Source organism: Podarcis cretensis, assembly GCF_951804945.1.
Source record: "Podarcis cretensis genome assembly, chromosome: 2".
Taxonomy (NCBI): domain Eukaryota; kingdom Metazoa; phylum Chordata; class Lepidosauria; order Squamata; family Lacertidae; genus Podarcis; species Podarcis cretensis.
This window is the reverse complement of record NC_137171.1, coordinates 2,940,425-2,953,195: the sequence shown is the minus strand read 5'-3', so window position 1 is coordinate 2,953,195 and position 12,771 is coordinate 2,940,425. Positions and strand designations below refer to the sequence as shown.

The window sequence follows — 12,771 nt, the reverse complement described above, 5'->3', positions numbered from 1 at the left end:
GCCAGTGGTGGAAGCAGGAGGAGCTGCCAGCTGCTCCATTCCTTTCCCTCTGCTCCTTTTAAACTGGAGATTCCAGGGGTTGAAATTGGGACCTTTTGCATGCCAAGCATGTGCTCCACAACTGAGCTATTGTCATACAAGGTAATATAACAACAACAACAACAACAACAACATACCACTCTTCATCAAAAGATCTCAGGGCAGTTCACAGAATAAAATGTCATCAAAAGTCGGGGGGGGGGGGACAGGACATCTTTGCCTGACAGTTAAAAGGAAGTAGTTGTACAATTTGGGTGCCCACACTGAGAAGGCCCTCTCTCTGATAGCCTGACCTCAGTATGTGGGAGCCCCTGAGTGTAGAAGGACCTCTGATGAAGATCTTAAATGATGTGCAGATTTGTGGAGGAGAAGGTAATGCTTTTGTTTTCCTTGCCTCCTTCCCTGGAGGTTCCAGCTTGGCTCACTTGCTTCAATGGGAGTTAAGAGTCCATCAACAACAGCAGCATCACAAGAAACATTTTTGCTTCCAGGAAGTCTGAATGCTAAGGGAGCAACTGCTGACATCTGGAGAAGGGGAGGCAGAAGCAGCTGATGTATCATGCAAGTTCCAATATATGGTCTGGAGGCGAGACCTTTTACATCTAGGGTTCAGCTTCACCATTGTTTGGAGTATTGAATCATCACTGTCTGGAATGCACTTCCAGCAGATAATGTTTCCTGCAGACTAGAGGAGCACATTTCTTGTCTTCAGCCTAGTGATTTGTTGTCCAGTGTCTACACCAGGTGGGTGGGAAACCTGTGGCCCTCCAGATGTTCCTGAATGACAGCTGTCATCCTCCCTGACCATTGGCTACACTGGATGAGGCTGATGGGAGTTGTAGTTCAGCAACATCTGGCTGACCACAGGTTAACCACCCATGCACCAATAATGCTAAGCTCAGGACTCTCATGGTGGGGGCTTTCAATCCTTTCCCAGGACTTGAGAAACTGAAGATGGATTCACCTGGGAGGTTGTCAGTCTGTTCATTGCAGTTTCTTTGGGTGACTGATAATCAGCCAAGTAGCCTTACTGCTTAGATGCCTCAAATGGAAATGGAGCCGTGGCAGAAGAGAGGAGCGGGGATGCTGAATCTCCTTTGCAGGCCATGATCTAAATTGCTTTCCTCTCCTCAGGGTAAAAGGTATGTGGAACTGGGATCTGTTTATTACATATATTTATAAACTAAACATGGAATAGGAACTAACTAACTGGAATAGGAAGCACCCTCTTGTATTCGGCCTTCAGTCCAGCAAAGACAGTCTATGTTTTCCACAGTGGCCAACCAGGTGCTCTTGAAAGCCCCAAAGCAGAGCATTTTATTTAATTGATTAAACAAGTTAGGGCAACAGCCTTCTCCCACTGTTGTTCCCCAGTGGCTGGTATTCAGAGGTCATCTAAAGGCCCCTCCAGACATCCTTTTTATTGGGCATTTATGATGATTTGGGCACATGATGGTATTGGGGAGATTAGACACAATCCTGCTTTCAATTCTGTTTTTACCCACAATATCTGGAGGGCCACTGGCTCAGCCACATTCGGTTTAGCATGGAGTACACAATGTTAGCCCCTTCATGGATCACTGCCTTGCCGTGGCGAAGGGGCTTGAATAACTCAGAGACGCTATGAGCTATGCCGTGCAGGGCCACCCAAGATGGACAGGTCATAGTGGAGAGTTTTGACCAAACGTGATCCACCTGGAGCAGGAACCGGCAAGCCACTCCAGTATCCCTGCCAAGAAAACTCCATGGACAAAGACAACAGGTATATAAAAGTTATGACACTGGAAGATGAGCCCCTCAGGTTGGAAGGTGTCCAACATTCTACTGAGGAAGAGCGGAGGACAAGTACAAGTAGATTGAGCTGATATGCCTGGAAGTGAAAGGAAAGTCCAATGCTGTAAAGAAAAATATTGCATAGGAACCTGGAATGTAAGAACCATGAACCTGGGTAAGTTTCTACAAATTCTACAAGGCAGGCTTAAGCAGTATGTGGACCGAGAACTGCCAGAAGTGCAAGTGGGATTTCGAAGGGGCAGAGGAACCAGAGACCAAATTGCAAACATGCGCTGGATTATGGAGAAAGCTAGAGAGTTGCAGGAAGACATCTACTTCTGCTTCATTGACTATGCAAAAGCCTTTGACTGTGTCGACCACAGCAAACTATGGCAAGTTCTTAAAGAAATGGGAGTGCCTGATCACCTCATCTGTCTCCTGAGAAATCTCTATGTGGGACAAAAAGCTACAGTTAGAACTGGATATGGAACAACTGATTGGTTCAAAATTGGGAAAGGAGTATGACAAGGCTATATATTGTCTCCCTGTTTATTTAACATATGCAGAATTCATTATGTGAAAGGCTGGGCTGGATGAATCCCTAGCCGGAATTAAGATTGCCGGAAGAAATATCAACAACCTCAGATATGCAGATGACACCACCTTGATGGCAGAAAGTGAGGAGGAATTAAAGAACCTTTTATTGAGGGTGAAAGAGGAGAGCGCAAAATATGGTCTGAAGCTCAACATCAAAAAAATGAAGATCATGGCCACTGGTCCCATCACCTCCTGGCAAATAGAAGGGGAAGAAATGGAGGCAGTGAGAGATTTTACTTTCTTGGGCTCCATGATCATTGCAGATGGTGACAGCAGTCACGAAATTAAAATATGCCTGCTTCTTGGCAGAAAAGCAATGACAAACCTAGACAGCATCTTAAAAAGCAGAGACATCACCTTGCCAACAAAGGTCCGTATAGTTAAAACTATGGTTTTCCCAGTAGCGAAGTATGGAAGTGAGAGCTGGACCATAAAGAAGGCTGATCGCCGAAGAATTGATGCTTTTGAATTATGCTGCTGGAGGAGACTCTTGAGAGTCCCATGGACTGCAAGAAGATCAAACCTCTCCATTCTGAAGGAAATCAGCCCTGAGTGCTCACTGGAAGGACAGATTGTGAAGCTGAGGCTCCAATACTTTGGCCACCTCATGAGAAGAGAAGGCTCCCTGGAAAAGACCCTGATGTTGGGAAAGATTGAGGGCACAAGGAGAAGGGGATGACAGAGGACGAGATGGTTGGACAGTGTTCTCGAAGCTACGAACAGGAGTTTGACCAAACTGGGGGAGGCAGTGGAAGACAGGAGTGCCTGGCGTGCTCTGGTCCATGGGGTCATGAAGAGTCGGACACGACTAAACCACTAAACAACAACAACAACACAATGTTAGTACAGCAAGAGGCCAAATCTGTGTACCTACAGAGGATTGACTCCATATGTGGCCGTATATTGTTGTTTTCTGCTGCCGTTTTATTATTTTATGAAAAGACTATGATTATTTTTTAAAAAATACTGTTTTCACCTGCAAAAGTTTTGGGGCTTTGTTTCCAAAGAGTGCTGCAGCTCTGTCTAGTGAGGTGGTTACTTCAGGCAATAGGTCTTCTTTTGTGAAAAGAAAATGTGTGTGTGTGTTTGAGTGAGTGAGTGAGTGAGTGAGTGAGAGATCTTCAAGTTTAAAAGCAAATAAAATTTGCCTGGAGGTCAAACCCGCTTCCCTTTAGCCCCAGATAAATGTTTATTCAATGGTGAAGGAAAGGTACTCTGCTCATGCCCATTCCATTATTATGATGTCACATATTATGACATCGCATATTATGACATCACTGAAAACTGTTCATCATTGGACTTCTCCCTCAACCGTCATCTGCAACAGCTATTCCTTCAGGCTGTAAGAGAGGGAGAGAGATGAGGCTACAGGCCTCTGGGTCTGCTCTGCTGGGAGACCACCTCCACCCTCACCTGTCAGCAACAGCCATTCCAGCAGACAGAGGAGAGCTGCATGGACTCTCCATCCGCTCTGCTGAAAACTAGCAGCTTTTGGCTTCTTCTCACATTGAAATCTTTCTGTTCCAACTGGTCATCACCAGCTGGTAATTTGCTTTCCACCCCCCAACCCCTTTTCCTTTTGTGTCCTGTCCTTAAGTCCTAGGGCAGGCAGTTACAAGCTGCTCTGGGACCCCTTTTTGGCTGAATACAGGAATAAAAGTGGTTTAAATAAAATGAAAAATTCTGGAACTGTGCCGTTTCAGGCTGCCACCTGCCCAACTATCTAAAATTGGAAAATTAGCATGTTAGGGGAAAGCTGGGCTTGAATTCTTCCCCCGACATCTAAAGCCTCTTTAGGTATTCACTGTGAAGACATGACAAGGGCGGCAGGGCGACACACCCAAGCCCTGACAGGAGACCATTGCTCAGGGCAACCAAGATGAAAGAAAGAACAAAGAAACCGTGGGGTCACTCAGAGGAGAAGATGGTGAAATGCAAACAGGGGACACAGAAAGGGCTGAACTCCTCAATGCCTTCTTTGCCTCAGTCTTCTCCAATAAAGAAAACAATGCCCGACCTGAAGAATTTGGAGCAAATGATTCAGCAGAGGAAACACAGCCCAGAATAACGAAGGAGATAGTACAAGAATACTTGGCTAGTTTAGATGTATTCAAGTCTCCAGGGCCAGATGAACTGCACCCAAGAGTATTAAAAGAACTGGCAGATGTGATCTCAGAACCACTGGCAGTCATCTTTGAGAATTCCTGGAGAACAGGCGAAGTCCCGGCAGACTGGAGGAGGGCAAATGTTGTGCCTATTTTCAAAAAGGGGAAAAGAGAGGACCCAAATAATTACCGCCCAGTCAGTCTGACATCAATACCAGGGAAGATTCTGGAGCAGATCATTAAGCAAACAGTCTGTGAGCACCTAGATAGGAATGCTGTGATCACTAATAGTCAGCATGGATTTCTGAAAAATAAGTCATGTCAGACTAACCTGATCTCACTTTTTGACAGAATTACAAGCCTGGTAGATGAAGGGAACGCAGTGGATGTAGCCTACCTTGATTTCAGCAAGGCATTTGACAAGGTGCCCCATGATATTCTTGTAAAGAAGCTGGTAAAATGTGGTCTTGACTATGCTACCACTCAGTGGATTTGTAACTGGCTGACTGACCGAACGCAAAGGGTGCTCATCAATGGTTCCTCTTCATCCTGGAGAAGAGTGACTAGTGGGGTGCTACAGGGTTCTGTCTTGGGCCCGGTCTTATTCAACATCTTTATCAACGACTTGGATGATGGACTCAAGGGCATCCTGATCAAATTTGCAGATGACACCAAACTGGGAGGGGTGGCTAACACCCCAGAGGACAGGATGATCACACTTCAAAACGACCTTGACAGATTAGAGAACTGAGCCAAAACAAACAAGATGAATTTTAACAGGGAGAAATGTAAAGTAATGCACTTGGGCAAAAAAAATGAGAGGCACAAATACAAGATGGGTGACCCCTGGCTTGAGAGCAGTTCATGTGAAAAGGATCTAGGAGTCTTGGTTGACCACAAACTTGACATGAGCCAACAGTGTGACGTGGCAGCTAAAAAAGCCAATGCAATTCTGGGCTGCATCAGTAGGAGTATAGCATCTAGATCAAGGGAAGTAATAGTGCCACTGTATTCTGCTCTGGTCAGACCTCACCTGGAGTACTGTGTCCAGTTCTGGGCACCACAGTTCAAGAAGGACACTGACAAACTGGAACGTGTCCAGAGGAGGGCAACCAAAATGGTCAAAGGCCTGGAAACGATGCCTTATGAGGAACGGCTAAGGGAGCTGGGCATGTTTAGCCTGGAGAAGAGGAGGTTAAGGGGTGATATGATAGCCCTGTTCAAATATATAAAAGGATGTCACATAGAGGAGGGAGAAAGGTTGTTTTCTGCTGCTCCAGAGAAGCGGACACGGAGTAATGGCTCCAAACTACAAGAAAGAAGATTCCACCTAAACATTAGGAAGAACTTCCTGACAGTAAGAGCTGTTCGACAGTGGAATTTGCTGCCAAGGAGTGAGGTGGAGTCTCCTTCTTTGGAGGTCTTTAAGCAGAGGCTTGACAACCATATGTCAGGAGTGCTCTGATGGTGTTTCCTGCCTGGCAGGGGGTTGGACTCGATGGCCCTTGTGGTCTCTTCCAACTCTATCATTCTATGATTCTAAGATGACCAAGGGGGTGGAGCAACTCCCCTGGGAAGAAAGAACGCAGTGTCTGGAAATCTTTAAAGAAAAGATGAGTAAGAGTCGACGTGATAGAAGTTGATGAAATAATGCACTGTATGGAGAAAGTGGATAGTCCCCCCCCCCTTTCATCACACTTGTGGGCATCCAATGGAGCATCAGGTGAGATAAAATAAAGCACATAGTTAAACTGTGGAACTCCCTCCCCCAGGAGGCCGTGATGATGGCTACCAACTTGAATGACTTTAAAAGAGGCTTAGAACCATTCATGGAGGAGATGGCTGTCCTTGGCTCCTAGCCGGGGTGGTTTTGCTCCGCCTCCACAGCTGGAGGCAGAAATGCTTCTGAATTCTGGTTGCTGGAAACCACAGCAGGGGAGAGGGCTCTGGTGCTCAGATCCTGCTGGTGCAGGCACAGGCAAACTCAGCCCTCCAGATGTTTTGGGACTACAACTCCCATCATCCCTAGCTAACAGGACCAGTGGTCAGGGATGATGGGAATTGTCCATACTTGCTGGCCTGTAGGGCATCTTTAGGAGAAGAAAGGCTAAGGAATAGACCCTACAAAAATCTGAAGTCCCTAAGATGGTGGGATGGTGACTTGTACACCTCCTTCTGGCAACTCCTGCAACAAAGCTGGTGCCAAACATCTTGCTCTGCTTTCCTTCGGACCACATCATCTGGGCAGCCCAGGACCTCCACACACACTGCCCAGGCTTGTGCCCCAGGGAGGTCACTTCAGGGCTGCTAACACAGCAAAAACAACGCGGGAGGCAACAGTTACAGTAAGTGCTGCAACTATTTGTCTTCATTCCCAAGGCACCCTCTTCCATGGTCTCCCAAGATGGACAGATGCCAGTTAACAGTTTTATAATTGGGAGTTCTTTGTACAGGGGAGCAATCAGGGGTGTCACCCCACCCCCTGCTTGCAGTCTGAAGTAGTACGATCCATGAATAGTTTTATCAAATGTTAAACTGGTTGTCTGGACAGGTGTTGCTTCGAACACCTCATTCCTGTGTGCAAGGCAATTTGGCGCAGGCATGTCTTGTTGGGTGTCACGCACCACGATCCTGCACAATGTGTGTGTGAAACAGCCTGCAAAGCGAGCCTTGCAGATCCTATGAATGTTGTGCAGGGTTCATATCCAGATTTTTGGCTCCGTGTGGTCTCTCCAGAAAAGGCTAAGCAAATTGCCAAGGAACAGGAGGGGAGGGGAGAGGACAAGGATCTGTGGGTGGATGGGGGAGACTCAGCTGTCATGTGTCTGCTCCTGCAGGAAAGTTGGCATTAGATAAACCAGCTGGCCCTTTCTGCCATCACTCTGGCTCTTTCAGCACTCTGGCAGCATCCACTGCTGGGCAGCCGTCCACCATCTCCTTGCAGAGCAGCCAAACCCAGGCTGTCCCCTTGGCTTTTGCCCCCAAACTGCTGCTGCTAAATCAACATCCCTTCCGCCCTGGAAACCAGAGGCGCTGTGAGAAGAGACACACTGATCCTTTCCATTGGCCTTTCTTTGATGTGTGTTGCAGACTGGGGAGGAATGGGAGAGCTGGACCTGGATTTGGGCATCAAAATCAGAGGAGGGATCGCTGAGAGGAGCAGAGGCAGGAAAGAGGACTCTCCTAAGTGATGCTGGGGGACACAGTGTCCTTCCTTCCTTCCTTCCTTCCTTCCTTCCTTCCTTCCTTCCTTCCTTCCTTCCTTTCTCCAGAAGAGGCACCACATTGCTGAGCTATGCCAGGTCTGATGGGAACTTTAGTAGTGCACAAGGTAAACGGTGTTTCCGTGCGCTGCTCTGGTTCGCTAGAAGCGGCTTAGTCCTGCTGGCCACATGACCCGGAAGCTGTACATCGGCTCCCTCGGCCAGTAAAGCGAGATGAGCGCCGCAACCCCAGAGTCGTCCACGACTGGACCTAATGGTCAGGGGTCCCTTTACCTTTATCTAGGCATGATAGTTGATGGGGACACAATGGGCTCTCGTGGGCAACTGACTGGCTTTGTTCCAAGGATCTGGAATGCGTCAGTTGCCTGTCAGAGTGGAGACTGGACTCCTATCTGCCAGATTTGGCAGAATTGCTAAGAGGTTTTTAGGGAGAAGTGGTTTAAAAAAACAACAATGTGCTGTTTTGGAGCGAGCACTTTTTGCCTGTCTGCTTTCTTCTGTGCCCATATTTAGAAGGTCCATCTCCTTTGTAGGAGAAAGCACCAAAGGCTTGCAGTGCCTTTGTAAAAAATTATTTATCTATAAACATGAAGGTCAATCAGACATTTTAGGGAGCAGGGCAGCCAAACACACAGGCAGATTGGTTTCCAAGTCGCCACTAAGGCAAAATATGTAGATTTGTAAGTCTGGCATTCCAAATGCAGCCACACCAGAACAGCATTATGACGTCTGCAATTCTAATTTTTAAATTTCCTTTCCTAATGATCTGTAGCTTTGAATTTGCCTTTTCACAGCTGTCTAACACTGTGGCACATGTGACACAGAATAACATTGCTTCCCTAAGTTTATTTGAAAGTAAGTGGCACTGATCTCACTGGGGTTTCCCTCTGAGAAAACGTGTTCCAGACTGGGAGAGTTAATCTCATTTTTTTCTTTTTCTTTTTTCTTGTGATTCTTTCTGATTTAATCCTCAGTCAATGGCAAAATCCTAAACATAGCTTCACTGAAATAACCCTTGGCTTTTGCTAACCCCGAGAAAAGTTTCAGCCTTTGTTGGCAGATCCAACAAAGCTTTTGTCTCCATCAGAACTTGGGTTTGAATTAGGAAAATGTGAAGAAATGAGAATGCCTCTGAGCATATTGAGAATGCCTTTTCCTGAACAACGAAGAACCTTAGTGACAATTTCCAGAAGGGCAGCTGTGGTAGTCACTGCGGGAGGCAGTGGAAGACAGGAGTGCCTGGCGTGCTCTGGTACATGGGGTCATGAAGAGTCGGACATGACTAAATGCTGTGTTGCACACAGCACACAAAGCTGTTAGTCTGTTCCAGCAAAAGCTGCAAAAGCAAGTGGTTAAGAGCGCTGCACTAGGACCTGATAGACCAAGCTTCGAATCCCTGCCCTGCCATGAAGCTCATTGGGTGACCCTGAGCCAGTCACTCTTCACCTAACTTACATCACAGGGTTGTTGTGAGGATAAAATGAGGGAGAGAATTCCTCCAGCTCCCTGGAGGAAAACTGGGGCGTGAATAAATACACAGAGGGTCGGTATTTCCCTGCAGGCAAATTTTAGGTCTAGCACTTGTTATTGCAGAATGAATGGTAAACCGAGGTAGTTTTTTAAAATAAAAAAATATATTTTTAAAAATATTTATTTTTAAAAAGAACAAGTTGTTGGTTGAAAAAAAAAGATGTAGAGGAGAGCTTCTAAAAACACAGGCTTTTCCAGACAACAACAGGATGATAAAAGCAAGGAAGGAAAACCGGGGCTGCTGGTGATATTGTGAGGCAAATTTATTAGCATTTCAAAGTCCCAACCATACAATGGAGGCCCAGTTGGCCTCTGCCAACTTAGTAAGGTGATGATGAAGACCTCACAGCTTAGCTAGCTTCCTTTGGCTTTTGTGCGGACAAACTGTTCAAAGGGAAGCTTATTGCCTCTGCAGCTTCATAAGGGAAGGTTCATACTTAACATTTGGTGCTCAGAGTGTGTGATTCTCCCTTCCACCCTTGATCCTGAGTCGGGGAAATGTTTGAAAAGTTAGCTTATACACATATTTTGCAATTGGTTATCCATCTGGTTGCTTTACAGTTTGACTATCATAATTTGCATTGGTTAATTGATTAGCTGGAAAGGCCTCATTATTCCTTTAGCACTTCCAGGAATCATTTGCATTTTAAGAGCCCACAACCCAGCTAGCATTCAATCTCATTGCTTTCAATGGTAGCAATGATTAATGTGCTTAAATCTCTCCCATTGAAACCAATGGGATTTAAACAGTGCTTTCTCCCTGACAGGATAGTGCACCCTTTCAACTACAAAGTGCGTTAAAAACAAAAACCACATCGTGTTAGGTCCAGAGGACAAATGTGAAAGTTCAGCCATTCCCAGTTTACAAATTATTATTCTCTAGAAGTGGCAAACAGAGGCAGCAAGAGGCCATGTGATTCTAGGGTGCCACAGGAACAGCAGCAAGTCGAGTGAGCACTGTATACAACCACTAGGATCCCTGACTGGTTGCAAATGCCTTATTCCATTGCTGGAGACATTGGCTAAATGGCAGCAACTTTGTTAGACTTGGTAGAATAAAGATTTACCAAGATCAGATTCTCGGGCCAACTGAATTGCACTGAACCATACTTTCAGAACAACCCTATGCACATTTTCTTAGAAATAAGCCCGACTGAGATCAAATTGTATGTTTAGGGTGCACTCCACTCTATGCTCCACTGAACACAGTGGGACTTGGCTCAGTAACCGTGAGCAGGATTCTGTTCCAAGTATTCCACATACAGGTTTCTTGGAAGCTGCTCCACTGATGAGGCTTTCCCCCCTCTGCTTGCATCACGCAGGTCACAACCACAAGGCAGAAAAGAAAATCCGGCTTGGTGTGTTGTAAACAATGCAGGAGAAGGAAGAGGCCCCTGCACCAGGCACGCTGCCATGGCTTTCCAGGGACAAGGTGTTTCCTGTGATTCCGTCAAGGGCACGACATTCTGTCTCCAGGAATTGGTCTGGAGCTGCGTGTGGTTTGCTGCATTTGTGTGTGTACAAGAGGGTGGGTGGTGTTTCTTTAGGTGATGGTGTTGCTATTGCCTACATTCATGCAATAAAATGATGCACACTGTGCAGGAAGTGGATAGAGAGAAGGTTTTCTTCCTAGCCCATAATACGAGGGGTCATCCAGTGAAACTGAATGGTGGGAGATTTGGGGCAGATGAAAGGAAGCAGTTCTTTTGCTCAGTGCAGTTAAAACTATGGTGTTTGCAGTCACAAGATTTGGTGCTGGCCACCAGCTTGGCCAACTCTGATAGGAGATTTGGCTATTTTCTGGAGACTAAGGCTATCAATGGGACGCAGGTGGCGCTGTGGGTTAAAGCCTCAGCGCCTAGGGCTTGCCGATCGAAAGGTCGGCGGTTCGAATCCCTGCGGCGGGGTGCGCTCCCGCTGCTCGGTCCCAGCGCCTGCCAACCTAGCAGTTCGAAAGCACCTCCGGGTGCAAGTAGATAAATAGGGACCGCTTACCAGCGGGAAGGTAAACGGCGTTTCCGTGTGCGGCTCTGGCTCTGGCTCTGGCCAGAGCAGCGATGTCACGCTGGCCACGTGACCCGGAAGTGTCTCCGGACAGCGCTGGCCCCTGGCCTCTTAAGTGAGATGGGCGCACAACCCCAGAGTCTGTCAAGACTGGCCCGTACGGGCAGGGGTACCTTTACCTTTACCTTTAAGGCTATCAATGGTTGCTAGTTGTGATGGATGGCTGTGTCGCCTCCAATCTCAGAGGAAGTATGCCTCTGCAACTAGAGAGTCTCTAGGGGAGTGTGGCACTCATGTCCCGGTTGTGGACTTCCCATGGGCTGGCCACTGTGGGAAGCTAGATTCTAGAGGACATAGGTATTTGATTGGATCCAGTAGGGCTTTTCTCTTCTTAAGGATGCAGAGGGTCATGGGAAACTGCCTTATACAGAGTGAGGACCATCTAGTTCAATACTGCCTCCACTGGCTGGCAGCGGCTCTCCAGGGTTTCAGACAGGGAGCCTCTCCCAGCCCTACCTGGAGATGCCAGGGGTTGAACCTTCTGCATGCCAGGCAAGTGCACTACGACTGAGCCAATGCCTACACTTGCCTGTGCTCATAGTTTCTCAGTACCATACAGAACAATTCTTAAGGGAGAGGGAATTTTTGCTCCATCTGACTCAGCTCAGTTTTCTTACTCATTTTTGGCATAACCCAAGATTTCATTCTCAATGTCAGACCTGCAGTTTTGAGTTTTAAGGTTGCAGGGGACATATTTTCACTTTGTGGATGGATCCATGTCTTTAAATAAGGTTGTGTCAGGAGAAGTTTTAGCATCCATAAGGAATGTTGCTTCAGGGGTGAACTTTGCCCCTTGGAACAATGTTGTGCCTAGTGGTCAGCCATGTTTGAATTGTCACAGTCCTCCAACCCCCTATTGCCAGTCCCACTCCCAGCAGTGGGCAAGCAGGGGTCCCCTCTCCCCATCAAAGCTGCAGCTGTGGAACTTTGAGCATCACCAGAGCTCTTCAAAGAAAGAACCAAACAAGCCCTTCCTGACCGCAATACATTGATGCTCCACTGAGGATAAGTCTCTCCTCTTAGGCCTACCTGGAGATGCCAGGGATCAAACAATACTAAGTGCAAGGGATCCCTTACAGCAGTGATTCTCAATTAGCTAAGTACTGCAGACCCACAGTTTTTCAAAAGCCAAGCCATAGATGTCCTACTTTTGAAATTTTTGATCTCTGTGATAGTCTTTGTTATGCAAATGGAGCCACAGATGGCTGCAAGGAATGTGGCCCTCAGGCTGGTAAAGGGTTCTTGCCCCTTGCTCAGAATATACATCTGGGCTCAAATCTGACCTTGAGCAGCCCAGCTCTACCTTACAGGATTGTTGTGAGGATAAACTTAGGAGGGAGAAACTATGCATACAGCCCTGAACTCCTTGGAGGAAGAGCGTGATAACAGTACTTTAAATACAGGAAATAATTCAGGCTTGCCCATAAAAATCGCCCTAC

At 46.9% G+C, this 12,771-nt stretch overlaps 1 long non-coding RNA gene across 1 annotated transcript; it reads left to right on the top strand.

The window, feature by feature from the left end:
- The first annotated feature begins 3,717 nt into the window (after positions 1-3,717).
- On the top strand, positions 3,718-10,867 carry LOC307210204. The gene is made up of 2 exons (XR_013835919.1): positions 3,718-3,953; positions 10,591-10,867. It is a non-coding gene; the product is annotated as an uncharacterized lncRNA (long non-coding RNA).
- Positions 10,868-12,771: the final 1,904 nt, after the last annotated feature.